Source organism: Nyctereutes procyonoides, unplaced genomic scaffold (genome assembly GCF_905146905.1).
Source record: "Nyctereutes procyonoides isolate TBG_1078 unplaced genomic scaffold, NYPRO_anot_genome, whole genome shotgun sequence".
NCBI classification, from domain to species: domain Eukaryota; kingdom Metazoa; phylum Chordata; class Mammalia; order Carnivora; family Canidae; genus Nyctereutes; species Nyctereutes procyonoides.
In genome coordinates, this window is record NW_026575125.1 from 70,586,304 (window position 1) to 70,599,870 (window position 13,567).

The 13,567-nt window shown below is 35.6% G+C and overlaps 1 pseudogene; it reads left to right on the top strand.

Annotated features, from left to right (window-relative positions):
- The window catches only part of LOC129517983 (nascent polypeptide-associated complex subunit alpha-like), a 67,892-nt pseudogene extending 60,626 nt beyond the window's left edge, over positions 1 to 7,266 (top strand).
- Positions 7,267 to 13,567: the final 6,301 nt, after the last annotated feature.

Here is a 13,567-nt window from a genome sequence, read left to right on the forward strand (position 1 = left end):
ATTATTTGTTAAAATATTTGTTATATTTTGAATATTTTAGATGAAAAAATTTATTGCAATAATTTATGAAAACTAAATTTATTTTTTATTTTATACGTTGCTTTATGTAATTTGATGAAATAGATTAAAATTTTGTACATTTTGAATAAAATAGCATTTTACTTTTGACTCTAGATTCTGAATGTCAACAGCCAAAAAATTACATGAAAACTTAATTACAACAGTGTAATTTTATTAAAATAAAATTTTATAGAATTTAATTTCCATATTATGTATATATTGCCAATTCAAACATTGACCCAACATCTGAATAATGATAAATATGATCAGACTTATTATTTTCCCCACTTTGTCATATAAAAATTCATCTTACACATTTTAAAAGTTTGTCATTATGATAATATATTTGTTAAATTGATTTATTAATTGTAAATATTTACACATATGGTATGTGGGCTTTTATTTATACTCTTGTCCTAGGCCCCACAAATGTTAGAGGTGGATCTACATACTGTAGTTGTTTAATAAAGTTATTAAATATGAAAAAAGAGTTACACTTTGAGCAAAAACATGTACTTAACACAGATGTAAAATGTTCACCCTCTTGAGTTCCAAGTTTTTGTATCAAAGCCATGCCTCTATTAAGGAGTGATTTTTTTTCTAGTGTGGCAGATAATGAAAAGAAAAAGTCTATGCAGATGCATTTGGAGATTTTTAAGCCTTAATAAAATAAATGAACTAAAAACCAAGACACTAATCCAGAATGTTTTTCAAGGCATTTTTTCCTTCATATTTGTATAGTGCTAGCACTCTTAAGCAGACTATAAGATACTTTATAATTGTCAACCCTTGAGCTGTTCTTATTTAAGGCAGTGTTGGATACATAGAAGAATTAATTTTCTTTTTTTCTTAAGATGCAGTAATCACCTCTGGGAAAAGGGAATATATAGTATTTAAAGTAGTGGGTTGAGAATCACACACATAAAAGAAACCAAACCGTACTGATGAGGGAAATAGTATATCATTAGGAATGCAACTGATTGAACTAAATTCTGATGCATGCTCCAAAGTTAAAATGTTCAATCAGTTTTTTAAAAAACAGCCAGAAATTGTTTTATTAAGATGTACCACAATCTCCTATACTTCACTTGCCATAACATTTCTTAGCATTCACACTTGGTCAATTTGAAAACAGTAGCCTTGGTCATTTGAAAACAGAAAACAAAGGATACAGGACTTGTTCATTTTTTGCTTTGGAAATTTTAGGTTCTAAGATGCATCAATGAGTCCAACAATTTGTCTTTACTATTCTTCCTTCAGAGAATTACTAATACTAAATGGGGAAATAACTAATGTAGTGGATGGTGCGCTCTCTCTCTCTCTCTCTCTCTCTCTCTCTCTCTCTCTCTTAATCTGGTCTAGTCAATAATGTGATCATAAATAACAGGAATAATAAGAATGGATGTGTTAGTGTCTGTGGGTTTTAGTTAATATTATCAGGAAATAATGAAGCATATCTGAAAGAGGGTGTGTTTTTTTTATTTTATTTATGATAGTCACACAGAGAGAAAGAGAGAGAGAGGCAGAGACACAGGCAGAGGGAGAAGCAGGCTCCATGCACCGGGAGCCCGACGTGGGACTCGATCCCGGGTCTCCAGGATCGCGCCCCGGGCCAAAGGCAGGCGCCAAACCGCTGCGCCACCCAGGGATCCCTGAAAGAGGGTGTGTTAAGTCTATTTGTAGGTATCTATTGACTGAGAAGGACCCAGAGAATTCTAGGAGCAAACTAATTAAATATCAATGAGCTGTTCTAAAATACTTTTCTGTGGCTAAGTCACTGAAGCCTCAAAACAATTTATCTAGTGGGTACTTTTGTTAAGCCCATTTTACAGAAGAAGAAACAGGCAAGATGGGTTAAGTATTTTACACATGTACACATAGCTAGCAAATGACAGTGCTAAAGTTTCAACCCCTTTTGGCTGCTATGAAGATAGGAGTAAGATCTCTAGGGAGGTGAGAACAGATGTGGTCTATCTCTGTATGCTTGCTTACCAAAAAACAAAAAACCAAAAACAAAACACACAAAAGGTATATTTTTTCTAAAAGTGCATGAATCAAAGCATATATGTATAAATCCATTATTAAATAGACTTGCAGGGGTGCCTAGGTGGCTCAGTCGGTTAAGGATCTGCCTTCAGCTTGGGTCATGATCCTAAGGTCCTGAGATCAAGCTCTGCTTTGGACTCCCTGCTTAGCAGGGAGTCCGCTTCTCCCTGTCCTGCCCTTCTACCCACTTGTGCTTGCTCTCTCTCTCTCTCTCTCTCTCTCTCTCTCTCAAAATAAATAAATAAATAAATAAAATCTTAAAAAAAAATAGACCTGATGACAGTTCATTACACCAACCTACCTTGTCTCAGCTAAGTCAGGTAGGAACAACAGATAGTAATCTGAGAATTAGGAACAAGCATAGTTCCAGTAGAGTTAAATGAAAATAATTGAGGTACAACATGCTAGGCATTTTAGAGGCCTTATGATTTTTATCCTTGCAACAACTCAAAGAGTTTATTTATTTGGATTTTTGGTTGTTAGTAATTGAAACAAACTAGATTAACAAAGAAATGGGATGTTCACTGTTTGGGGAAAAGAATGTTTCATGTCACCCAAAGGTGTGCATAGGAAAACCTCAGAAAAAAGTTGGAATGAGAAAATTGGAAGTTGTCAGGAAACAAGGCAATACTTTCCCTCCATTTATTGCCTCTGATTTTCTTCCTGAGGGTTTGCTTTATCTTTCTAACTCTTTAGAATTATTCTCTTACTCAGCCTTCATGGCAGAAGATGGCAGTCCACAGATCCAAGTTCATAAACCTCACTTCCAATTGCAAGGATGGGGGTGGATAGGAAGAGAGACTGATTGATTCAATCTGGGCTGGATCTGACCCAATCATATATGACTGGAGAGGGTCATCTAGTACAAACATGGCTACTGGCAATCTACTTTTAGGGATGAGAGTTTCCTTTAAGGGGACCACTATAAGTTTAAGTATGGTAGGTGTTATCTTTTATTTTATAGGTGAAAGAAAAATGAATCTCAATAGTGTAAGTAACCCCTCCAAAGTCACAATAAAAACATAAATGAACTTTAAACTCAGGTCTGGGATGCCTTGGTGGCTCAGCGGATGAGCATCCGCCTTCTGTTCATGGTGTGATCCTGGAGTCCCAGGATGGAGTCCTACATCGGGCTCTCTGCATGGAGCCTGCTTCTCCCTTTGTTTATGCCTCTGCCTCTCTCTGTGTGTCTCTCATGAATAAATAAATAAAATTTTAAAAAATAAACCCAGGTCCTCATGCTAAGAAAGCAGTCCTTTTCACCATTCAATAAGATCTTCCTAAAGTAAGAAGCATTGTTTCCAACCGAGAAACATATAGGTTTATAGTTAGGTAAAACTAAGGGCTTATCTGGGACAAGAATCAAAATAGAATGCATTGAGATGACATGTTTCAGGATCAAAACAGATCACAACAGAATCAGTAGATGAGACTTACTGATGAGAACTCAGAAATAGAGATAGGGCTTGATCATATGCCAGTGCCCAAGGCAGAACTAAGTATAGCTACCAATAGGCTTTGAGGCTTTTACACCTAGCTCTTGAGGTAGCAGCTGTGGGACTTCAATAGTTCTGGTTTATTACGACATTCATTCAATAAACACTAATTGAGCATCTACTCTACCAGACGGTGTTCTAAGTACTGGGAATACTGCAAGGGACAAGATGGACAAAATTCCTGGACTCAAAGAACTTACATCATGGTTCAGGGAGATGGATAAAAACAAACAAATAGTGTGTCAGGGGCTGAATAGTGTTAGGAGGAAAATCTTAAGCAGGGTTAAGGGTTAAGGTGTGAATAAGGTCTACAGTTTTAGTTAGGATAAAGGGAGTGGTTGGGAAAGGCCTCTCTGAAGAGATGAAGTCTAAGAAGAAAGTAAACAATTTGAAACAGGAAGTCATGCAGCTATCTGGGGGCAGATATGCCCTGGTCTTCCATTTGAAAAACGCTTCATTCGTGTTCAGAAGTTTCGAAATTGAGAAATTTCAGTTCTGGTGACACTTAAATCTTTCAGATCTTCTTTTATTAAGATATTCTTGTGATAAACTGCAGAAATGGCCCAATTCTCCACTTTTCTTTGTATCTAGGACCTTGGCAATATGATTTTATAACACTTCCCATCAATAATTAAGAGGTGCTTTTTCAACTTTTTAAAACTGGGCTAATCTTATTACTTGGTCAATAGAATGTAGCAGATGATTGGCCTGTTCTGAATCTAGGCCTCAAGAGACTTCACACACTTCTACTGGTTTTGTTTTGTTTTGTTAGGATTTGTCTCTTCCATAAGAACAAACTTAGGCTGTCCTGCTGGAGGACATGAAACCATGTGGAGTAGAGACTTTTCAGCCCAATAGTCCCAGATAAGGTCTCAGTTATGAGAGATAGTAAAGATCATTAAAGTTGTCCAGTGGACCTGCAGATCCATGAATGAGCCTTGTCAAGCTGACCAATACAAGAACTTTCCAACCAACACACTGATTTACTAAGCAATATTATATGGTTATTAGTTTAGTCTATTGAGCTTTGGGAATAGTTTGTTATATAGCATTATTATGGCAACAGGTAACTTGTGCTCTTTGCTTTCCCAAAAGATAGTAACCCTCAGGAGTTAGGGGATCATGATTGTTAAATTTGGGAATGTATACTTAAAACTCAGCCTTGAATACTATCTTGTTTTGATGGTGTGTGTGTGTGTGTGTGTGTGTGTGTGTGTGTGTTCAAAGTGTAAGTGTCATCCAGTGAAGGGTAAGTGTTATAGGCAATATTGAGAAGATCAAGGCAAGTTTACCAGTTTACCATTTACCAGATATTAATATTTAAAATATCTCTTCTCACTACATGTGCATACATGATGATATGCTAAAACCAGTACATGTAGATCCATAACCACAAGTTGGTGGAATTTGATGGGGATTTTGGGAGTATTCTTGTGTTCTTTCATTTAGACTGTACCCTTGTTAATAGTGCCCCCACAATCCAAATTAAAGCCCATATAGTCTCATTTTAAGCAAAATTTCTAGAAACTAAATCTCTAAAAGAAAAAATCTCTTACACTCTATAAAACACATTTGGAAGATAACAAGAGCTAAATTACAGCCTTCACTTTCACCCCATTAATCTTCTCTATGCCTGTTATAATCTCACTTGTACAAAACAATTCCATTTTATAAAAATGCTAAAAATTTCCTAAGCTTGCAAAATCCTTGTTTTTCATCTTTGTAATGTGTTTTCAGTAGACTAAGTTTCTGTTTACTTAAATAATATAACATAATGCTTTGTGTATAAAGAAATGGTTCTGAACCACCAATTGGATGTATACTTTGAACTGTATTTTTCAGTTATAGGAATGGATTTATAATGATCATACTCCCCTTTTCACCAAGTGCCCAATCTTGCTGGTGAGAATGGCTTACTATAGTCATGGAAATAGAAGAGATTTAATCTTGTCCATATTTGTACTGTGTTCTCAGCAATCAAGTTCAGTTAAGTCCTGGCTTTAATTTCAATAGAACCTTTGGATATGGCTTCAAAATTATTTTTCTAATTGTTATCACATTCTAAGTTATAATTGATATGTTGGGCCTCTTGTTTTAACCTGCCCAAATAACAATTACTAAAAGGATATTTCATCAAGCACAGATGAACACTTTCTTCAAAAATAGCTGGTACTAGCTTCAACTACTTTTCTCTTGGTGAATGAGTATATTTGTATAAAAAATAAACATAATAATTTGCAATTATTTTAAGGATAACATTTTATAAAGTGAAAAAATTACTCTGTAATTAATATTACTTACATTAACAAATTTGTCTTTGATATTGGTCTTAGATAATTTTTCACCAAATCACAGATTAACATAACAATCTTGACATACATATTTCACTTATTTAAATGTATGTATTCACTTGTATATTGCTTCATTCCAAAACCAGGAGGTAAAGATAATTGAAAGATAAATATGACAATATTTGAAAAATACGTCTTTCATAAATGTTTGTTCTTTAAGATGTTCTCCTAAGATCTGAGAATTTTCAAAAGTGGCATTAAGAAAATACTATACAAACTGCTACAAATTATAACATCTATTGGGAATTGTATAAATGTTTAAGAATCTAGTTAAATACACTATGTAAATTTTTAAAGTATTTCAACTGGCAATTTAAAAATGCATATCCATGGTTTAATTTATTCTTCTTAATTGTAATTAGTATGCTAAAATTTGTTAGTTTACTATTTAAGTGGTAATTTCCTATAAATTTATTTGCAGGATATAAACTATTCAGCTCTATAATAAACATTATGTTTTGTATCAGAAAATCATTATCTAAAAAAAAGAAAATCATTATCTATATATTATGAACTTTAAAGCTTTTCTGTTTGAATTTTCCATTAGAGTATGCTCTGCAGATCTTAAGTGCTCTATTTTGTGCACATTTGGTGTTTTGTCCATACGTTGAATGAAATGGTGCCTGCTCTTCCTGTGGCCATCTTGGTTCCATGTTCACCACACAAAATCCCTAGTGAGGCCACAGAAACTGCCCCTGCTACAGAACAGGAGTTGCCATAGCACCAGGATGAGACAAGATCTGGAACAGAATCCAACAGTGATGAATCAGTATCAGAGCTTGAGGAACAGGATTACACAGGTAATCACACAACAAGCTTAGCAGGCAGCAGCAATTAAAATCGAGGAAGAGCCAATCAGTAAAGCAAAACAGAGCTAGAGTGAAAAGAAGGTATGGAAGGCTATGTCTAAACTGGATCTTCAACAGGTTACAAGAGTTAGGAGAGTCACTATCTGGAAATGTATGAATATCCTCTTTGTCATCACAAAACCAGATATCTACAATAGCCCAGCTTCAGATTCTTGCATAGTTATTGGGGAAGCCAAGATTGAGGATTTACTTCAGGAAGCACAACTAGCTGCTGTTGAGAAATTCAAAGTTCAGGGTGACGTGTTCTCAAACATTCAAGAAAACACACAGGATCCAACTGTACAAGAGGAGAGTGAAGAGGAAGAGGTTGATGAAACATGTGTAGATGTTAAGGACATAAAATTGGTCATGTCACAAGCAAATGTGTCAAGAACAAAGGCAGTCCAACCCCTGAAGAACAACAGTAATGATATTGTAAATGCTATTATGGAATTAGTAATGTAACCATTTGAAAATGAGCATTTTTTTGGCATTTCAAAAGAATAACTGTAGCTTGGCTTGAAATTTGTACTTTCTATCATTAATTTCTTGTTGGATGAACACAAAACAAAACAGAAAAAAAAATTTGTCTTAAATTTGAAAATAGCTCCTAAATCACGGTGTTCACATCTACCAGTGATTTCTGCTACACAAATGGTCTATTAGATTTTGTATTTCCTCAATAACAATTTTTCTTATCATATCCATAGAAACAATTTCAACTGCAGTTTAAGTTTCCAAGATAGAAGTATGTTTTTGCCCACCTTACAGTACTACATCATTGATTGAACATGTGATTTCTTGCCTCATTCAATATTACTTGTAGTTTGAGAATTGCTCTTTGACTTTGAAAAAAATAATACTTGAGAGTAAAAGAACTTATAGAAATTAAATCCATATCTCTGCATGTAAAAGAGTCTGTAGCAAGTAAAGGCAAGATGTATCTTTTATGGATAAAACTTTTTCTCTTAAAGGAAACTGGGTAAAAATTAGAGGGGAAGACAAACCATGAAAGAGACTCCTAACTCTTGGAAACAAACAAAGGGTTGCAGAAAGGGAGGCAGGTGGGGGAATGGGTAATTGGGTGACAGGCACTAAGGATGGCACATGATGAGATGAGCATTGGGTGTTACACTATATGTTGGCAAATTGAATTTAAATATAATATTTAAAAAATAAAATTATTTTTTAATTTATTTATTTTTTATTGGAGTTCAATTTGCCAACATATAGCATAATACCCAGTGCTCATCCCGTCAAGTGCCCCCCTCATTGTCCATCACCTAGCCATTAGAAATGACAAATACCCACCATTTGCTTCGACGTGGATGGAGCTGGAGGGTATTATGCTGAGTGAAATAAGTCAATCAGAAAAGGACAAACATTATTTGGTCTCATTCATTTGGGGAATATAAAAATTAGTGAAAGGGAATAAAGGGAAAGGAAAGAAAATGAGTGAAAATATTAGTGAGGGTGACAAAACATGAGAGACACCTAACTCTGGGAAATGAACAAGCAGTAGTGGAAATTAAAATTTTTTAAAGTCTAAATATTAATTGATTTCAAGATATTCCTGCAGCTTTAGTAATTTTATTCACCAAGGACTTGTGATGTTTCTGATAGAAGGTAAAAATATGTTAGTGACTATTATTCATTCTGTGTATATGTATGTATTGAAATGTTGGCAGTTCTGTGGAGGAGAGAGAACCTGATTTTGCAGTTTACAAAATCTTCATCAGAATCATGGACCCACCAGTTGTAAGCCATATTCTCTTAGTCAAGTAAGACTCTTGCTGAAGTTCATATTACTATGTCTAAAGATTACTCTGTTAGTACCTCATCTACTCTCTCCTAGAGTTGTTAAGAGGAACAAATGATAAAATGTATTTAGAATCCCACTGTAATTGGTAAAGTGATTTTGAAATAAAACACAGTATTTTTTTTGAGACAGGTAATATGATCACTACATATGATGCTAAATCTGCCTTTCTCCTCACCTCTCTTCTACAGGAGTTTGCATTAAAACAACACAAACTGGGGATCCCTGGGTGGCGCAGCGGTTTGGCGCCTGCCTTTGGCTCAGGGCGTGATCCTGGAGACCCGGTATCGAATCCCATATCGGGCTCCCGGTGCATGGAGCCTGCTTCTCCTTCTGCCTGTGTCTCTGCCTCTCTCTCTCTCTCTGTGTGACTATCATAAATAAATAAATTTTAAAAAATTAAAAAAAACAACACAAACTGAACTCTTTCATACATATGATTTGCAATATGATAATGTATTAGTGGTAAGAATCTGTAGTCATACAGGCTAAACCATTTTTAATGTTTGTGATTTTTGCTAAATGAAGTTTATACCCACAAATTAAACATAGCTTTGGGGGGAGGTAGTTGTTATCTGACTACTTTTTAATCTAGAGAATTTTAGTGACATAATAGAGGTTTTTGAAAAGGAGAAATGAGAGTGAATGCCAGGCTTGGGATGATAGGGATTTTCTGATAAAATGCATCAAGTGAAAAATGAGACGACTGGATACAAGAAGCAGTGAGATTGGCAAGGACTGAGCTCAGATAGCAGGCCAAAAGGAAATACTTCAGGAAGTTTGACATAGCCTAAGGAAAGTGTTTTTTTGTTTGTTTGTTTTGTTTGTTTTTTTTAGTAGAGAGCAAGTGTGGTCTGAGTGGTGGAAAACAAGAAGTCACTATAGATTTGAAGAGGGGTGTATTAGTAATTAGGATAAGGACAGCATAGCAATAGGCCTCTGAAAGATAAATAATCAGGCCAGGGGTGGGAATTTTTCAGTTAGCTTCTATAACAATAATTATTCTGTTGAAAGAATAAATAATGGCTCAAATTCAAGTTCTAAGACTCTAAGTCAATTTTGTGAAGCATACCCACCCCACCACTATGATTTTCTGAGTCCCTATATACTACAGAAGGTAGTTGGGCCATAGATGGATCTTTGCTAATGAAGAAATCTCAAGAGTTATGTAAATGCAGTTTTTAGTCAACAACAACCAAAAAAGCAGTCTACCTTTAAATAGACCAATATTTAACTGACTGTTATTCAGTCATCCTATACCATAGAAAAGTGAGTATCTTTAAAATATTAATACTTCACAGTTTTGATCAAGCATGACTCCCTTTTCCTTTATGTATAATAGCCTCTTATACCCAGCAGTGATTACACAGCCCTCATCACTGGCTGCTATAGCACAAGCTATATCAGCATCCTCAATAGCAGCTGGATAAAAAGTTTCTATGTTTATCTTTAAAAAAAATATCTTTCAAGCTACTGTCTTGTTATGTAGTCAGGAAATACATTTTGATTCAACTCTGAAAAGAAGACTGTTTAAATACTTGACAACAGTTATATAGTCAAGGCAGGCCATAATTTCTGTTTCAGAAACCATGTGTGCAAGCTGATTTTTCCTCTACTTGCTACAGTTTTAGGGCCAGATTTTCAAACAAGCATTTGTGCACATAAAATGGGTAATTTCACACAAAAATGGGCAATTTTGTATGCAATTATTCATTTTGCATATGCAATTATATGCTTCTGAGGGTATAATGCATATACATGAAATTTGGTAAGCATACCCATTACACCTTCCTTTAAAAATGTCCATATTGCAGGTTTACTGCAGAAAAGAAAATCCAGATTCTTCGTGTTTGATTGTGTTATTGCACTATTTTTCCTTACATCATACTTTTAATCAAGGATCTCAAAGCCCATTAAATTAATAACCGAATCATCCCAGCAGCCCTATTGTCTATGGATGCCAAATGTTATGACAATCTCACTTTAGAAATTAAAAAATCAAGACACAGAAGTTGGACTTTTCTAAATATTAACCACTTTCCATTTAGGTTTCCTGACAAATAGTTTCCTAGAATCCACTCTCCATCTGCCTGGACAAATGCAAATCTAAAACAACAGTTATTGCAAATGGCAAAGGAATTGAGCATACACAGTTTCTTTCCTTGTGGTCCAACTAAGCCAAAGTTTATTCACATTTCTGCACTGACAAAAAGCTTGCAATATTCCCTTCTTCAAACATAGATCGGGTTAGAGCAAGTTTTAATAGGAGGGCTTGTTCATCTGGGAAGTCCCTATGTTATTGTCAAAACAAGAGAATAAAACAGTCACTCACTTCATGGAAATAAATTGTGTCTTTAGATTTGCAGCATGTTTCTCAGAAAGCTGATGAAAGAGGTTTATTTGACTGATAACAGCCCAAAGTTTACGGTTATACATTTGGCTTCCTCACAAAGCTGAAAGCAGGATTCTTTGTGGCTTTGATATTGGGGAGATAAGACAGACACCTTTGAATATTTGTTGTTGTTGTTACAGTTAACTTATGTGCCCTTTTGCATTCCTGCTTGACTTGCTACCTGTCTACCATGTCATTGTGCAGTCTATGCTGACAGAATTGAAGAGGCAGAAAGCTCAAGTTGTTCCGAAGAAGAAAATAATCCAATCAGTACTTGCAAGGAAAAAAATCAGTTGGCACTTACTACACAGAGATTATAATTTGACAGCAACTTTACCTGAAACTTATAGTTTGCTTACATCAAGACAAATTAAAATACTTTGAGATGACTTTTAATTGATGTGTTATTGGTTAGTAGTAGTAAGAGTAGCAGTAGGATTAGTAGTAACAGCTGCAGTAATAGTGGTATATTAGTAGTAGCAGTGTCAGAAGTAGTGGTATTTCTAGCAGTAATAGTGGAGCAATACTGTTTTTAGTGAAATGAGCAATATTGCTCATAACATGTTGCTATATACCATGTACCAAGATCTATGACAGGTACTTTAAGTTTTTATTTAAATTCCAGTTAGTCAACAGTGTAATATTAGTTTCAGATGTACCATTATAGTGATTCAACACTTCATACAACTCCTGATGCTCATCACAAGTGCACTCCTTAATTCCCATGAACTATTTAACACATCCCGCCACCCACCTCCCCTCTGAAAACTATCAGTTTGTTCTCTATAGTTACGGGTCTGTTTCTTGGTTTGCCTCTCTTTTTTCCCTGTGGTCATTTGTTTTATTTCTTAAATTCCACATATGAGTGAAACCATATGGAGTTTGTTTTTCTCTGATTGACATATTTCACTTAGCAAAATACTCTCTAGCTTCAATCATGTCCTTGCAAGTGGCAAGATTTCAATCTTTTTTATGGCTGAGTATATATATATCAGATATTTTTTAAGATTTTATTTATATATTCATGAGAGACACAGAGAGAGATGCAGAGATAGGCAGAGGGAAAAGCAGGCTCCACGAGCGAAGCCCAATGTGGGACTCGATCCCAGGACTCCAGGATCACGCCCAAGGCAGACACTCAACCACTGAGCCACCCAGGCATCCCTATACCACATCTTCTTTATTCATTCATCAGTTGATGGACATTTGGGATGTTTCCATAATTTGGCTATTGTAAATAATGTTGCTATAAACATCAGGACTCATGTGTCCCTTTGAATTAGTATTTTTGTATCCTTTGGGTAATACCTGGTAGTACAATTGCTGATAAAATAGTAGTTCTTTTTTTAACTTTCTTTTTTTTAAATTTTATTTATGGCAGCCCCGGTGGCTCAGCAGTTTAGTGCTGCCTTCAGCCCTGGGCGTAATCCTGGAGTTCCAGGATCAAGTCCCACATCGGGCTCCTTGCATGGAGCTTGCTTCTCCCTCTGCCCGTGTCTCTGCCTCTCTCTCTCTGTCTCTGTGTACCTCATGAATAAACAAATAAAATCTTTTTAAAAATTACTTATTTATTCATAAGAAACACACAGAGAGAGGTGGAGACACAGGCAGAAGAAGAAGCAGACTCCATGCAGGGAGCCTGATGTGGGACTTGATCCCGGGTCTCCAGAATCACGCCCTGGGCCAAAGGCAGGCGTTAAACCACTGAGCCACCCAGGGATCCCTATTTTTAACTTTCTGAAGAACTTCCATGCTATCTTCCCATGTGGCTGCACCAGTTTGCATTCCTACTAACAGTTTTAGGAGGGTTCGACTTTCTCCACATCCTCACCAACACCTGTTGTTTCTTGTGTTGTTGACTTTAGCCATTGTAAAAGGTGTGAGGTGATATTTCATTGTAGTTTTGATTTATATTTTCTTGATGATCAGTGATGTAGAGTATATTTTCATGTGTATGTCTTCTTTAGAAAAATATCTACTCATGTTTTCTGCCCATTTTTAAATTGGATTATTCATTTCTTGGGGTTTTTTTTTGAAAGAGAGGGAGAACACAAGAATCAGGGAGGGATAGAGAGAGAGGGAGAGACACAATCTGAAGCAGACTCCATGCTCAGTGAAGAGCCCCATGTGGGGCTCAGTCTCATGACCCTGAGATCATGTCCTGAGCCAAAATCAAGAGTTGGACACTTTGCAGACTAAGCCCTCCAGGCACACTGTAAACCTACTTTGTTGATTTTTTTCTCACAAATGGATATAATACTTTGTCAACTACTTTTTCTGCAACTATGATAAGTACTTTAAATAAACCATGTCTTTTAATGCTGAGAGTGCCTCTGAGAAATATTTTTTAAACTGCTTCCACAGATAAGGATATGGAACATTTAAAAACTTCTTTGTGGTTATATATCTTGTAAGTAGCAGAACTGGGAATAGCCCCAATGTATTCAGATACTAAATGCTACAAAGGTGAAATTTGGTACAAGTCCATTTCAGCCATTTTGTTTTTATTCTTATGTAGCTGCAGAAAATCAAAGGGTAATTTTGGCAGACAGTTA